This window comes from Rhincodon typus, chromosome 3 (genome assembly GCF_021869965.1).
Source record: "Rhincodon typus isolate 14 chromosome 3, sRhiTyp1.1, whole genome shotgun sequence".
NCBI classification, from domain to species: Eukaryota; Metazoa; Chordata; class Chondrichthyes; order Orectolobiformes; family Rhincodontidae; genus Rhincodon; species Rhincodon typus.
In genome coordinates, this window is record NC_063334.1 from 16,140,323 (window position 1) to 16,155,146 (window position 14,824).

At 38.9% G+C, this 14,824-nt stretch overlaps 1 protein-coding gene across 11 annotated transcripts in view; it reads left to right on the plus strand.

The window, feature by feature from the left end:
• The window catches only part of elavl2 (ELAV like neuron-specific RNA binding protein 2), a 100,185-nt gene that overhangs the window by 4,267 nt on the left and 81,094 nt on the right, over window positions 1-14,824 (plus strand). For 3 of the 11 annotated variants that reach the window (XM_020531950.2, XM_048595312.1, XM_048595319.1), the window contains exon 1: window positions 615-817. The exons of 3 other annotated variants lie outside the window; for them this stretch is intronic. The gene's annotated coding sequence lies outside the window, so the exon portion shown is untranslated. Of the gene's footprint in view, window positions 1-614; window positions 818-2,407; window positions 2,504-3,094; window positions 3,155-13,670; window positions 13,691-13,801; window positions 13,822-14,824 lie in introns of those variants that run through there. 5 more of the 11 variants (XM_048595314.1, XM_048595310.1, XM_048595313.1 and 2 more) reach the window with 5 other exon arrangements.

The window sequence follows — 14,824 nt, forward strand, 5'->3', positions numbered from 1 at the left end:
AACCCCCCCTCGAATGTGCGCGTGTCCGCCTCTCGCGCTCTGTGTGTGTGTGTGTGTGTGAGCGCGCGCGGGTCCCGATCCCTCTCGTCTCTTCCACCGCCCCCCCCAACCCACCACCACGTGCGCGTGCGCGGCCGGCGGGGCGCTCGGTGAGTGGCGGATGTGGCGAGGCGCGGAGCTGCGGTGTTGTTCGGCTCTATAAAGGAGTGCGCGAAGCCGCCTCCCGGTGACAGAAAAAGCGCCTTCTTTATTTGCCGCGTGCGTCAGAGCTCCTGAGCAGGGCGATGCTGTAGTTGCTCTTTCTGTTATAGAGAGGGGGGTACAAACCGCTCTCACAGTCCCCTCTCCCTCTCTCTTTTTATATATCACACACACACACGTATATATATATATACACATACATCTCATCTTGTGTGTTTTCACTTAACCTCTTCCCCTTTTTTTGTTTTAAACACCCATTGAATTAACTAGACCTTGTCTTCCCTTACCCCACCCCAATTTCCTTTTATACACTTAAAGTTTATTTTGTGCATTTTTCTTCTCCTTCCCCCCCCCCCCTCCCTTTTCTTCTTTTATTATTTTTTTTTTTGTTTTTTTTTTCCCCCCCCCCCCCCCCCCCCCTTGCTTTACTGTCTTGAGTATATAATTCTTTCTCCTCTACCCAGTGTCACTCTTAGATTGCTTTCACTTCAGGGTTCTGCTGTATCTTGAACTATTTAATATACCCTTTGCGCCACATCATCTTTCTTTGGTAGAAGGACTACACTTAACTTACCTGCTCCTCTTTTTTTATTAAAAAAAAACAAAAAGCCAAAAGGTAAGTGAATTCTCTACTTGTCTTGCTTTGCATTTAACTGTATTTTTTTTCTCTCTCTCTCTCGTTTAGTGCAGCGATTTGGTTTTGTAAGGAAGGACTATCTGAATGCAGTAGGAAAGTGGATTTTCAGCAATTAACTATATAGGTGTTTTTTTTTTCTTCAAAATGCGTCTCTTTGAAATAAGTCGGTAAATGAACGTTGGCTGTTTCTCGAGTCATGCCTCCTTTCAAACGCAGTAGCGGTTATAGAAATGGCTAGTTAAGGGATTGGGGAGATACTTTGAAGGTTTTGGATGTGAAGCCCATCTTCAAATACAGTTCTCAACAATCTTGGATGTTGGAGGTACATTAGCTGGTACACGATTGCATAAGCGGTAGGGTTTTGACAGTGCATTTCAGAGGTGTCTCATTCTTGGATGTATTTGTATCTTCTGCTTGAAAGCTGAGAAATATCTATCACAAAGCAAATGATGTCTAGCTAGGTGAGGTCTCCTTTTCTCTACCCCTCTTTCTTTCTGCTTACCTCCTTAGTATCAGATTGTTGTGTCTAAATGCAGTTGTTTGTACACGAGGCTTTTTTTTTCTGTCTTTCTTTTTAAATACCCCTGGCCATTGAATCTTCCGATTTAATTGGCTTTCCCTTTTTTTTAAAAAAAAAAAAAATGTGGTTTTAACGTTGGGAAATCCGCGATGGCTTGATAGTCCCAAGGAATAAATGGAGCTCGGTGTATGTCTTTTCGGAAGTGTTTGCAAGGAAGGATCAAACAAAAACCGGCGGTGAAACCCAGTGATAAATGTAAAAAAATAGCAACTTCATAGGCACGGCGATTGACACGGGTAACTTTGCATCGACAAAAGCATGCTTTGGAATTTCTTTTTCTTAAAAAAAAAACATACAAAAAGCATCCTGATTGTGCTCTGGAGCTTGGATCTATCGACCTCCTTAGTGGCCATTTGGTCGTAGTTTGGCACGTGCCGACGAGAGATAAGATTTTTTCTTTCGAAATCAGTTTCTTCGAGGCTATGTTTAAAAATCAAAAGGGGTAAGAAAGTGTGTGTGTGTGTGTGTGTGTTGACTATAGTGGAAAGTAATGTCAATCCCCAATGTCTCCTATCTTGGTGTAATATTTAGCCATCTGTGTTCAATTGGAGATTCATAACCTGTCCGTATCTGCTGTAGGAAGGCTTTGAAAAAATGCACACGCCGCATTTTATTTTCCAATCTTGCACTCACTCGAGAATGGATGTGGTAGCGGGCGACCAGTTCGTTTGTTTTTCCTTGCTTAATCGCATGACCGAATAGCTGCAAATATTAAGATCTTCATTCAAGGGGTTGCACGGTTTGTACCGTTTCTCCCCCCCCCCCCCCCAGGGTTCAGGCCAAATGCCGTGGAAACTCGATGCATTGAGATCCAGGTCCTGGAAAAGGCGAGGATTGTGGTGGGGATGAATTGGGTGTCTCCCCTTTTTTTGGTTTTTTTTTTAAAACCAACGTGAGGTCCTCAAGCAGCGTGATGCTTGCACCTGATGCTTTTTGTTGATGAGCATTTTATGCATTTACGTGCAAGTTGCAATAATTAGACGCGTGCTGGATTTTATTCGCCCACTCCATTCGATTTTGAGCAACAAGCTTCCCACCTCCCCAGAAGAAAGCGTTACCAATGCAGCTTTGGGTTGGGGCCCTAGGTATGGTTTGCTCCCAGGTTGTCTATTTTGGAATCGGTGTAAGAGACGAATCATTGGCTCAGCTTGCATCGGGTGTTCTGCAGGGGCGCCGACCTTCATTTGCAACGCGGTCACTTGTCAACCCTGCAGAGATCAGGATATCTATTTTTTTTTTGTTTCCCGCCAAACTTGCAGGGTCCGTGGATAATTGGTAACAAAACAAAATATGAAACGGAGGGAGGGAAAGGGGTTTCACTCTGCAGTGTGCGGCAGAGAAATTGAGTTGAATGAAATTGGAACCGAACCATCTTCGCTGTGTGTGTGTGTGTGTGGTGGGGGGGGGGTAGGCTTGTATCTCTTTTGTTTTTAATCCCCCGCCAGGGTTGAAAGTTGGGTGGACTGGAAGATAGATGCTCATGTCTTCATCCATCGCCCTGTGGCGCCAGAGGAGACGGATCCACCCCAAGAGTTGCATTTACTTCCCAGTTTGTAACAGTGCGGGGTATCTGTCTGCCTGCCTGGTGCAGTGGGACTCGTTTGGATGAACACGTGCAAGTTGTTAATAACAGATCATTTTAATACCGCACCGGTGTCTTAAATTCTCGTCGATGGGTCAGGATTAGAAAGCTGCAGTCGCTCCTGACGTTACGAACGCAAGTGTTTTTTATTCGTGTAAATAACTTAGACTTTCTAACCCGGGTGGTCAATATATTTCTATTTTTTTTTTGTTTTTTCAAACGGGTGTAAAAATTGGGATCTCACTGTAGCCTATTCGGTGCTTCGAAGTGAAGATCAAAACCGACTTTAACCTAAAACTTTACATCATTTGTTGAGTAGTTTTCCTAAAGTATATTTTACTTTAATTTCGAAGAATCTTCTGCCTTAAGATGACTAAATCTTAGACAGATATCTGGACTCTTGAGACGCAAGTCATTGTTCAGACAGACTTCCTCCTGCCAACAGGACTGAATGCTATGGTGGACTATAGTTTAGAAAGTAGACTCAACATTTTCTTTTGATATGACAATTTGCACTCGGATATAGTTATGTTGGATTCTACGTGCTGCTAAGCATTTGTACAAGGCGCACACCCAAGCAGAGTCGGAGTGCACGTTAATGCTTGACTGCACTCAGGTTAGAAAGCCCTTAAGAATCACATCTTTGTAGAATTGAGTCTGCAACTCTTTATCTGACAGTCTAGCTCCACTGAGGGACAATGTGGAATAAATTAGCATGCCTTTTATTTGTATGATGTACAAATAATCTTGAATGAAATAATTGGAATTAACCAGATTACAGATAGTGAAAACAAATGAGGCTGAGAGACTTGTATTATGTTTCATATTAGTTCATTATACACTGAAATGTGACTTTTCATTCAGCGGTGTCATGTCTTGGTTAACATTTGAGTTACTTGAGTACTTGCTACTGCATAAAATAGTGCAGACACAGACTATCCTGTTGAGAGAAGCTCCCTTTCAAATATCTATCTTGTAGAGAAGAATCTCAAATTGATCTTTGTGCGGAGTCTGTAATAGTGTATGTTGTATTTTTAACATTAAGTACCCTAATATCGTGGCATCAAAATTCAGTTTGTACTTATAGAAGGTTGAGGTGGTGGTGTAAATTTTAACATGAGCATTCAGTTGTTTGTGATAAAGATGTTGACTTCTTATTTTCATGCTTTGGAAGGAATTTGTGAAATATGCTACTTGGATTGCACTTGGTGAAATGTTTCTCATGGATCCAAATACATGAAATAGTGAGATTGCGTATCTATTCCATGTAAATTTTTCTGCATTCAGGCAGAAGAACAAGTTTTTTATAACCAACTGTGCATATCGCCAAGTTGCTGAAACATGGAATAAAATGTTTTCCTAGAACACTTTGGGTACAGAAATTTAACAAATGCCATTTAAGATCTTAAACTGGCACTCCCTGTTGATTTGCTTGCTGAATATCTTAGTTGTGGCTCTTAATTTGAGTGAGAATCTGCCTTATGGAGAAGTGCTTTGTATAATAATTCTGAAATTCTAAAATACGAACTTGTTGTCAAATGCCAATAATTTGATATCATTAATACTTAATGACTTAGCAAAGATGAATCTTGTCATTTTTTTTCCTGCATAAACTTCGGTAAAACAGGCTGCATAATTAATTGGTATTGGTATTGTAACCTGTAAGTTAGTCAACAAAATATAAAAAAATTTGTTAGTCATGCATGACCAGTACTCCAAGCATTTGCATTATACAAAAGCTTCAGAAATAAATCTAAAATTGACTTTTGTGGATTAAGTACAGATGCATTTTCTTGCAATATATAAGGAAATAATGCAAATTATTTCCATTGGTATTTATAAAATTCAAAAAATCTTAACTTGGAGGCACATTTTTAGTGTAAGTATCTTTTGAGCACTACACATGCCTTTGACTGGAACTGCACTGAGTATTTCGGGTGTAGTTTGACCAAGCAATGTACAGCTTAATTACTTAGTACGCTATAGTGTTTAAGCTATATTAGTTCTTTGGTTTACTTTGCTTTTCTGCAGTATTTGGATTTAAACTGGAGTTTACTGTCTGTGGAATGTTCATGCATTATTAATATAGTTCAAAGAAAAAGTGAACTATGTACACAGTTAGGATTTGCTATTAAATTTTCATGTGTGCTCTAACCACTTAGCCCAGATTGTTGGTTGATTGAGTTGCATCTATCTTTCTGACTGTCTGCTCACCCCAGCCCCTAGTTCTTAGCCTGGGAGTTTAGTAGTTGGAATAAACCGTACGTTGTTGAACCTTGTGGGTTTGCAGTTGATGCAGTTTCTCTGGTTTTGCTGTAGTATAATAAGATGTACTGCCTTAATATAACAGCAAAAAAAACAAAAGAAATGCTTCAGTCAAATTTAGCATGGCACAATTGCTTAGGACCACTTCCCCAATCTCTTTCCACTTCCCTAAATGTTTTTCTAAACTGTTTTGTCAAGTTGTCTTTTCTAAAGCCATCAAATCTACACTTACTTCATCTGGGCAGTAAGTTCCAAATCCTTGTCTCTAATTTTTAAAAAAACACCGTTTTCTATAAAATCACTTTCAATCTGTTCTCTTGTTAGCGATCTTCCATCCACAGATTGAAAATGGTTTGATTTAATCTAAATGCTTGGTGATTTTTAAACGTTTTTTAAATTTCCTTTTTCCCTCCGTTTGAAGGGAAGCAACTCTAGTTTCTTTCGTCTACGTAACAGGAATTTCTTTGTAGTGTTTCTCGTGAAGAGGCACCCTGGAATGTGTGTACATCTAATTTACCTGATGCATCATTGTAAATTCAAATGTCATAATTCAAATTATATCTAATGTGCTCTTGGAAAAATATGTATTTCAGTTTGTCTAGAGGTAGTGCAGATGGGTTGGTTTAATTTGATTTGCTCCTACTTGCAGAGAGGGGGAGAACTGCATATTTTAATTTGTGCGACTAATCTAATTTGAATTATTAAAGGGAGTAATGAAGTCTTTTCAGCTGTGTGCAGTGATCACAAATGGAGACATTACACTGAAGGACTAAATCTTTCATTTCTATCTTTGCTTTATTTCTGTGTATAATTAGAAGTAATGCAGATCCTACTGGAGAGGTTTTGTAGTTGGCCAGTATCTGATTTAGCTGGGTTATTGATTTGAGAAGAAATTTGACTTGTAGAATACTTTACTCAGAATGCAAGCACTTGGACAGATATGGAAATATAATCTCTTCATGTTGCAACATTTTGAACTTTGAGCAGATGTTCAAGTGTGGCACTTTCATGTGAATAGTCATGATATAAAATGAAGGAGAACCAGGCATAACTTGTACATGTCTTCTGTTGCTATCTCAAAGTTATTTGAATATTAAATAATTGGTCTCTTACTAGTTTGAAGTAGCTGAGTAATGTTGAAATAACTTAATTTGTTTGCTACTTTTAAAATCCCTGTTTTTTTTCTCAAACTTTTTAAGTCTTCAGAATGAAGCTATGTAGAGTTGCCAATTTCTGCATGATTGTAAGAAATAGTAGTTAAGATTTGTGCAGGCAAAATTTTGTTTTAGTAAAACTTCAAGCCTTGCATACCTGAGCAGAAGCATAATCTGTTCTCTTATTTGACAATCTCAATTTTGTGGTTTGCTTATTTAATGATGCTTGTCACTTGGACTGTAATCTAACCACCAAGAAGTAATCATAAAATATGAGTACAATGGTTATAGATTCATTGCCACAATTCATCTGTTGACATTTTTATTTTCGGAAAGAAGCAAAAAGCATGAAAGTTTGGAATGGAGTGATGGACAGGAAGGCAGAATTGTGCAAGTCTAAATGTTAGGTAGACTATTAATGTTGTGCTGGGTATTAGCAAGTAAATGGAAAGGGAGTTGGAATAAATGTGTCATCAAAGGAACAAAATGAGAAGTATGGTTTTCAATAGCTATTTAAAACTGCTTATGAGTCCTAACCTTTTTTATAATTTGAATCTTGCACATAGCCGTTTCACAGGGTTATTTGCAACTTGCATTTATATGGTGCATTTGAATTAAAGTATCAAAAAGTGAAACTTGGGCTGATCAAAAGCTCGAACATCGGTTTGTGGGAGTATTTTGGGCGGAATGGAGATTAGTTCTTGCCATCATGGAGATGTGGTTACAAGGAGATCAAAGCTTTATCATAGGGATTTGTGACTCCTTAGGATTAGAAGGAATGGATGCTGGTGTAGCTTCACTAGTCAGAAGGAATAAATGTAATAGCAAAAAATGATTTTGGATCGAAATATATAGAATCCATAAGGGTGGAGGTAAGAAACAACAAAGGGAGGTGAACACTATTGGCAGTAGCCTTTAGTCCTCCTAACAAGCTCTTGTCTTGTAGCTACTCCCATGAGATAGCGAGGACATTTTTTTTGGAGGGCAGTTAAGGCAGTACATCACTCATGGGTGACTTAATCTTTCTGTAGACTTGGAATATCAAATTGATAGAGGTAGCCAAGAGGAAAAAAGTTCTGGAGTGTATTTGGGACAGTTTCCTTGAACAATATGTTGTGGATCCAATAGAGTAAAATGTCTCCTAGGTCACAGTGACCGTAATGTTAGAATCTAGCAGTTGATTTTGAGATTGAGAAGCTTGGCCTGGAAACAACTGTTAAACTTAATTAGGGTAATCTCAAAGAAGTGAGGGCAGCATTGGCTGGAGTGGACTGGGATAGGGTGTGATGAGCAATGGCAAACTTACTTAAAAATAGATCATGACTCAAGATATATCTGACAAGGGGGAGGGGGGAAGCTAACCATGGTTAATCCAAGGAAGTTGATTTCAAATTTGTAAGAAGAAAAACACAAAATAGCAAAATTAGTGGTAGGACAGAGGATTGGAAAAATTTTGAATATCGACAAAAATTTCTTTTTAACAGAATGAAAGTGGAGAAAGAAAACATTGAGGTGAACTAGCAGATGATGTCAAAACAGGCAGGAGGTTTAAATTTAAACAAAAAATGTGGCCCAAGTGAGCGTAAACCCCTTTTGAAGCTGGGGATTTAAAAAATGGAGAAACCAAGTAATGGCAGAGGAGTTGTCGAATACTTTGCATTGTCTTCATGGTAAAACACTCTAATAGTGGTGCCAAAAATCCCAAGTCAAGGGGCAAGAGGGGAAACAAATGTAACTAATAACGAGTTTTTCTCCAATGAAGTTCAAACCTGACGAGTCCCCAGAAATGAGTTTCAGCTTGGGATATGAAAATAAGTAGCTGGAGAGTGTGTGGATGCACTGATTATAATCTTAAGAGAAAAGTGACAATGACAGTTTTCCTGTCTCCTGGCAATGTAATACCCTTATCCTAAAAAGGAAAGAGACAAAAGGCTAACAATAGACTATTTTTTTGCTTAACATTGGAAAATGTTGCCTCCGTTGTGAAGCATGTAATAGAGCATTTAGACATAGCTAATACAATTGAGCAGAGTCAGCATGGTTTCATGAAGGGGACTCATGCCTAACAAATGTATCAGAATCCATTTTGAGGGGATGTCAAGAAGAATGATAATAGGAAAGCTGTAGTTGTAATATTTTGGATTTCCAAGAGGAGTTTGGTAAGCTACTTCAGGTTACTTAAGAGGTGTTAAGGTAGTATATTAGCATGGAAGGAGGATTGGCTAACTAATAGACAATTGGAATGGGATTGCATTTTTAGGGTGGTAACCTGTAACTAGTGTATTCCTGCTGGTGATGCACTTAATCAATATATACATTAATGATTTGAATGATGGAAGTGAACATGCTGTTGTCAAGTTTGCAGATGAGATACATTGGGAGAGTGAAGTGGTGAGGACACAGGGAAATAGACAGTGAATTGGCAAAAAAAAAGCCTTGGCAGATGGTACACTATATGAAGAAATGCGGTTCTGCACTTTTGGTAGGAAGAGTAGGGGAGGCTATATCAGAGTTTGGGGGTCTTGGTGCAAGCTTGTAATCCATGCACACAAATTAAGTGGGTGATAAGAAAGGCAAAGGGAACGGTAAAAATAAGTCTTGCTAAAGTCGAACAGTTTTGGACCCACACTAACATTGGGGGCAGTAGAGAGAAAGTTTGAAGTTGATCCTGGGTACAAAAATATTGCCTTGTAAGGAGAAGTTGAGTTAGCTTTGCTTGAACTCAGTGGAATTAAGCTTGAGGTAATCTTCTTGAACCATACAAGATTGAGGGGGCCTGACAGGATAGGTGTAGAGATGATATTTGCCCTTGTGGGAGTGTCTCAGATTAGGGAACAATCTCTGAATAAGAGACACTTAAAACAGATCAAGATTTATTTTTCCTTGGTTGTGACTCTGAAGTTCTTTACCTGACACAGCTGTTAAAACTGGGCATTTTAAATATATTCAAGGCTGAGATTTTTAATTTTGTCAGGGTTTTTAGGTTATGGGGAAAAGGCTGGAAAGTAGAGCTGCAAATTCTCAGATGACAAGGTGTAGAGCTGGATGAACACAGCAGGCCAAGCAGCATCAGAGGAGCAGGAAAGCTGATGTTTCGGGCCTAGACCCTTCAGAATTGCAAATTCTCAGATCGGTTGTGATCTCATTGAATTGCAGTGTGAACTTGATAGATTGAATGGCCTAATTCTGTTCCAATGTCTTGTGGAAGTGAGGGGTTTGGAAAATGAGTTCCAAAATTTAGGACCTCAGCAGCTGATAGTTCAGTTGTGAATAAAAGGCAGGATTAGAGAAGCCAGAAGTGGCAAAATGCAAACATTTGAAAACGTTATTGGCTGTGAGGCAGCTATGCAGATAAGAATGGATGAGATGAATGAAGAATATGCAAACAGAAGTGAGTAAGTTGAGCGTTAAATGGTGGTGCTGTACCATTCAGAGATGAAATCAGTTGTTTTTATTCATTCGTTTTGTGGCATGTAGGTATTGCTGGCCAGCCAGCATTTATTGCCTGTCCCTAGTTGCCTGAGAAGTTGGTGAGCTGTCCTCTTGACCTACTGCAGGCTACCTGCTGTGGGTTGACCCACAATGCCATTAGGCAGGGAATTCCAGGATTTTGACCCAGCAACTGTGAAGGAACAGCAATATATTTCAAAGTCAGGATGGTGAGTGGCTTGGAGGAGAACTTTAAGGTGGTGTTGCCCTTGTCCATCTTTCCAGATGGAAGTAGCCGTGGGTTTGGAAGGTCCTGTCTGGTGACCTTCAGTGAATTTCTGCGCTGCATCTTGTACACAATGCTACTGAGCGTTGGTGATAAGAGGGACTGGATGCTTGTGGGTGTAATGTTAATCAAGTGGGCTGCTTTGTCCTGGATGATATCAAGCTTCTTGAATATTGTTGGGGCTACACTTCCCCCAGGCAGGTGGGGTGTATGCCACCGCACTGCTGACTCGTGCCTTGTAGATGGTGGACAGTCTTTGGGGAGTCAGGAGGTGAGTTACTCACCACATGATTCCTAGCCTCTTGTTGCCGCTATGGTGAATCTAGTTGAGTTTTGTGTCACTAATACCACCACCACCACCACCACCTCCCCCCACCCCCTGCCATGCTGGCTAGTGAGGGATTCAGTGATGATAACACAATTGAATGTTAAGAGGCAGTGGTTAGATGGTCTCTCATTAGTGATGGTCACAACCTGGCATTTGTGTGACGTGAATGTTACTTCTCCAATGTCTTTGCCTTAAGACTTGATTCAGTGTGAATTTTAGCAGGAACTGATTTGGCAAAGCCATTTTTTGTTTTTTTTGATACTATCAGGCTGAATTTGCATTGTGTACTTGGATTGAGGTAGTCTGCCTGATAATATCATTTCAAACAAGCAAAGTAACTAAGAAGACAGGTCCCGACCTGAAACATCAGCTTTCCTGCTCCTCTGCTGCCTGGCCTGCTGTGTTCCTCCAGTCCCCACTGTTATCTGACTCCAGCATTGGCAGTTCTTACTATCTGAGTAACTGTGTAAAAATTGTATTTATTTTTATTGAACTGAATAAAGTAATCCTACTCAATCTGACCAATTACAAATTAAATGTGAAGATTGTTTGTCTAATGACCCTTTTGTCCCCTTAAAGCAAAATTTAAGGATAGCATTCCAACTTTATAATTCTCAACAGTATGGCAATGTCTTACTGATCTCACTAGTACAGTACTAATTCTTATACATTTCATTAGTCTTCATCTATTTTCAAGACTGTATTCTGCCTATTCAGTGACTTATAGTCTTCCAGCAAATGCGAGTTTGAAAATGTCTTTTCGAAAAAAAGACATTGTGTATGATTGTGGTGCAGCTTGGTTGACCTAAAAACTGTTTTTGCTTTCATAATTGCTTTCAAAATGAGAAATTGGCATGCTGTATCCAGGGACAGTTGATACTTCAGGTATGGATTTTTTGTGCTGATTGCAGAAACACTGGCAAATGCCTGTTAACTTTTTTTTGCTGTTGTACCTGTCACTTGAACTATAACTTTGTGCTTTTCAGGAATTTTGCTGTTTCAAAGTACTATTGTTTTGTCCATGATGGAAACAGAACCTAATTTAGAATGTCAGTTACTTTTTGCAGTACTAAGTTTAAGACTTTTCACAGGTCACTTCACTCCCAGCCTTACGTAAAATAAGAAATGAGGCTATTCCATCCCTTGAGACTGCTTCCTTTTCAGTAAGGTCGAGGTCAGTCTTCTGCCCACTTTCCCTGTGGCCGCACTATGCCCATGTTTCTTAATTTTGTTTTTTTATCTGATAATCAATAGACCCTTCTCTCTCTCTCTCTCTTGTATGTATTCAATAATGGTAAGTGCAGGGTTTTGTGGCATAATGATAGCATTCTTTACTTATAAATCACACAAGCCCTGACTGCTTTCTAGGGAGGGAATTCCAGGCAACTTTAAAAATAACTTCAGCTGTGTGGTGAATGGAATTTTGAAAGCTGTCAATCCTTTTGAGTGAAGAACTTATTCCTCCACTTGAACCTTCTTTTTAAATTATGACGTTTTTGGTTTTAAGCTCCCCATTCAGGGAGATATTCTTGCAACATCAATCTGGCCAAATAGTCGGTGATACAGCATGGAAACAGAACTTTTGGTCCAACCAATGCCTTAATTTTCTTGTAATAAGATAACATCTAAATTAGGAATGGGCATTGAATGCTGGCCTAGCCAGCCACACCTGCATTGTGTAGAATTTTTAAAAATTATAAAAAATAAACATAATTTACTCTTGATCTATCCACTCATTTCTTGCTTTCTCTGGATTTTAAAATCCATCCTGTCCTTGGGCTTGACTCCTTTTTAGTGATGTCATTTTCTTCCTTTTGGCTTTTAACTTTTGGGGAATATGGCCTTTCCATGGCTGTTTTTCTTTTATTGTAATATAATCAATGATTTTTAGATTAGCAGCATATCAATGAAACTTCATCTTACCCCTCCCATGCCTCCATAGTTTGCTTTGTTCAAATGAGATGTTAAGATCAGATTGCTGTATTACCCTTGTTATGAGCACCTTTTTAAGTTTCCTGGCATTAGAGCTACTGTTAGATGAGAAACTTATGGGGTTCCCTGTGTTATGCTCTTTTTAGTTCTTTGTTCCAGTCCAATTAGCTTTATTTATTCATGGAATGAAGGTGTTGTTGGTTAGGCCAGCATATATTGCCCATTCCTTAACTGCAAAGTTCTGTGGGTCTGGAGTCACCTGAGGCTTGACCAGGTAGGGATGGCAATTTCCTTTCCCAAAGGGTGTTAGTGAACCAAACAATGGCTAATTCAACTATAAGATTTTGTAGCTTGTTTTCTTTATGCCATTCTTCTTCTTTATTGTAGCATCCTTTTATAGTAAGACCTTAACACCATTTACCCCCCTCAAATTTATTCCTGTAAATCCATTATCCTGAAATACTTAATTCCCAACTTTATTCCCTGTAACATGCCCTCAGTGACTAACACATCAAACACATTGTTCTGTAAAATAGCTTATTCTGTTACAGGTATGTCAGTTTAAAGTGTTTGGATTTTTGAATATTTATCCCAACCTTTTCACCTTGGGTTAATGAGTTTTTACATGGGTTCATCTGCATTGGGACATACAAATTGTTCATCTAATGTGGATTACTGCCATTTTACTAGCAGCTGATCAGATTGACCAACTATTTGCCTGTGGTGGTAATTGGTTTAAAACTAAATTTAGTAGAATTGAGTTCTGACTACTCTCAATTTGTTTCAGAGCAGGTTAACCAATCAGGCTCATTACTCAAAGTAAAGCCCCAGATAGTGTGTTAATTGTTCGACACCAGTAACATTCTACTTGCAGGTTTTTAGGTGGAATTAATTAAAGAACATTGAGAGATAAAGAATCATTGAATTTCAGTTCATTTTTTGGATACGAGCATCATTCTCAAGGCTGCTGTAGTTGAGAGTAAAGTTAATGTTGGAGGATTTGGTGGTGTAATGTCACTGAATGTTACAGGGAGATGGTTAGATTTATTGAAATGGTCAGTCCCACTTAACCTGAGCAACATTCTTTGCCTGCAAGCACAAAGTGCTTAATTATCTGGGAAATTAATTTGTGCTGGGGGTATAAACCTTAATAATTCTCACCTGACCTAATGTGATGGATGGTCATTAGAGCAACTGAAATTCATTAAACCTAGGATGCTGCTTCAGGGCTATTGTAGCCAGGTCACAGTTGAGGCATAATCCCTAAATATGACCATCTTGTATGTGTGGTTACAGGTACTTTAAGGGTTTTCTTCCTGTCTTCCATTAATTTCTGTTTCACTGGATTAAAAATTGAATTGACTGTCTTTAAATCAAGGGCAGCCACTGTTGAAGCCTGAAATTCAACATTGCATGTTTAGACCAAGGTGAGACTGGAGTTATGGTCCTGTCATACTGGTGACTTTCTTTCTAGTTTAAGTGACAGTTGAAGAACACTACTTATGACTACTTCTGTTACTTGCTGATGTGTGTGGTAAAGTGCTGAGATTTGCCAGGATAGATTTGTCCTGTTTGTAGTCAGGATGTGCTGGGCAATTTTCCACATTTGTGTAAATTCCAGTTTAATGGAACAATTGGACTCAACTGTTCATGTATAATTACTCCAGCTGGCAATTGTTGGGATGTCTAGCTTTCATGGCCAATGCATGGTATATTTCACAATACAGTTTATATGTTGAGGTTGTTTGAAATATGGTAAAGAATCTAAAGTATTACATCCCAGTGAAGGGCTACTGGGGTCAGTGCACAGGTAGTGGATTCAATTTGAGTCTTGTTTTTGGACTTGAACACCTCATTAGATTAATGTACTGTTCATCTAAGGCAAGTTATTGAACTGACCATCCTTGGTTCTGTGTTTTAAGTTGTTAGTTTAAAAAATGTGGTGACTTGGGTAGTTACCATCTATCTTTGAAAGTACACTTTTTTTAAAAAAAACTTAAAATTTTAGCTTTTGTCTTTTTAAGGAAATCAGTTCCTTTTTTATGTTAGGCTTCCATACTATATGCACTGCATCAGAAGAATGCATTTAATTTGGGCTTTGTAGGGTATTTTATTTTGACCAGCCGTATTGCTATGGGGGGGTTTATTCTGTAGTTGCTGTCTTAAATCAAAACTGTGCTGCTGGAGCAGTTAAATAGGAAGAAGCTGCTAAAATAAACATCAAGCTTAACTTGTTTTTGAATTTCAATCATTCTGACATGGATTTTGTAGCCACTATCCTAGAAATGTCAAGAATGGGTGCTGGGCCCTTTAACAAACCTAAATGCTGGAGAAACTTCTGTCTAGTGACACAGAGTTAACACTTCGTACATTAGACAGTTTCTCCAGTATTTTTTCAGATTTCCAACATGTGAATATTCACTTTCTTTT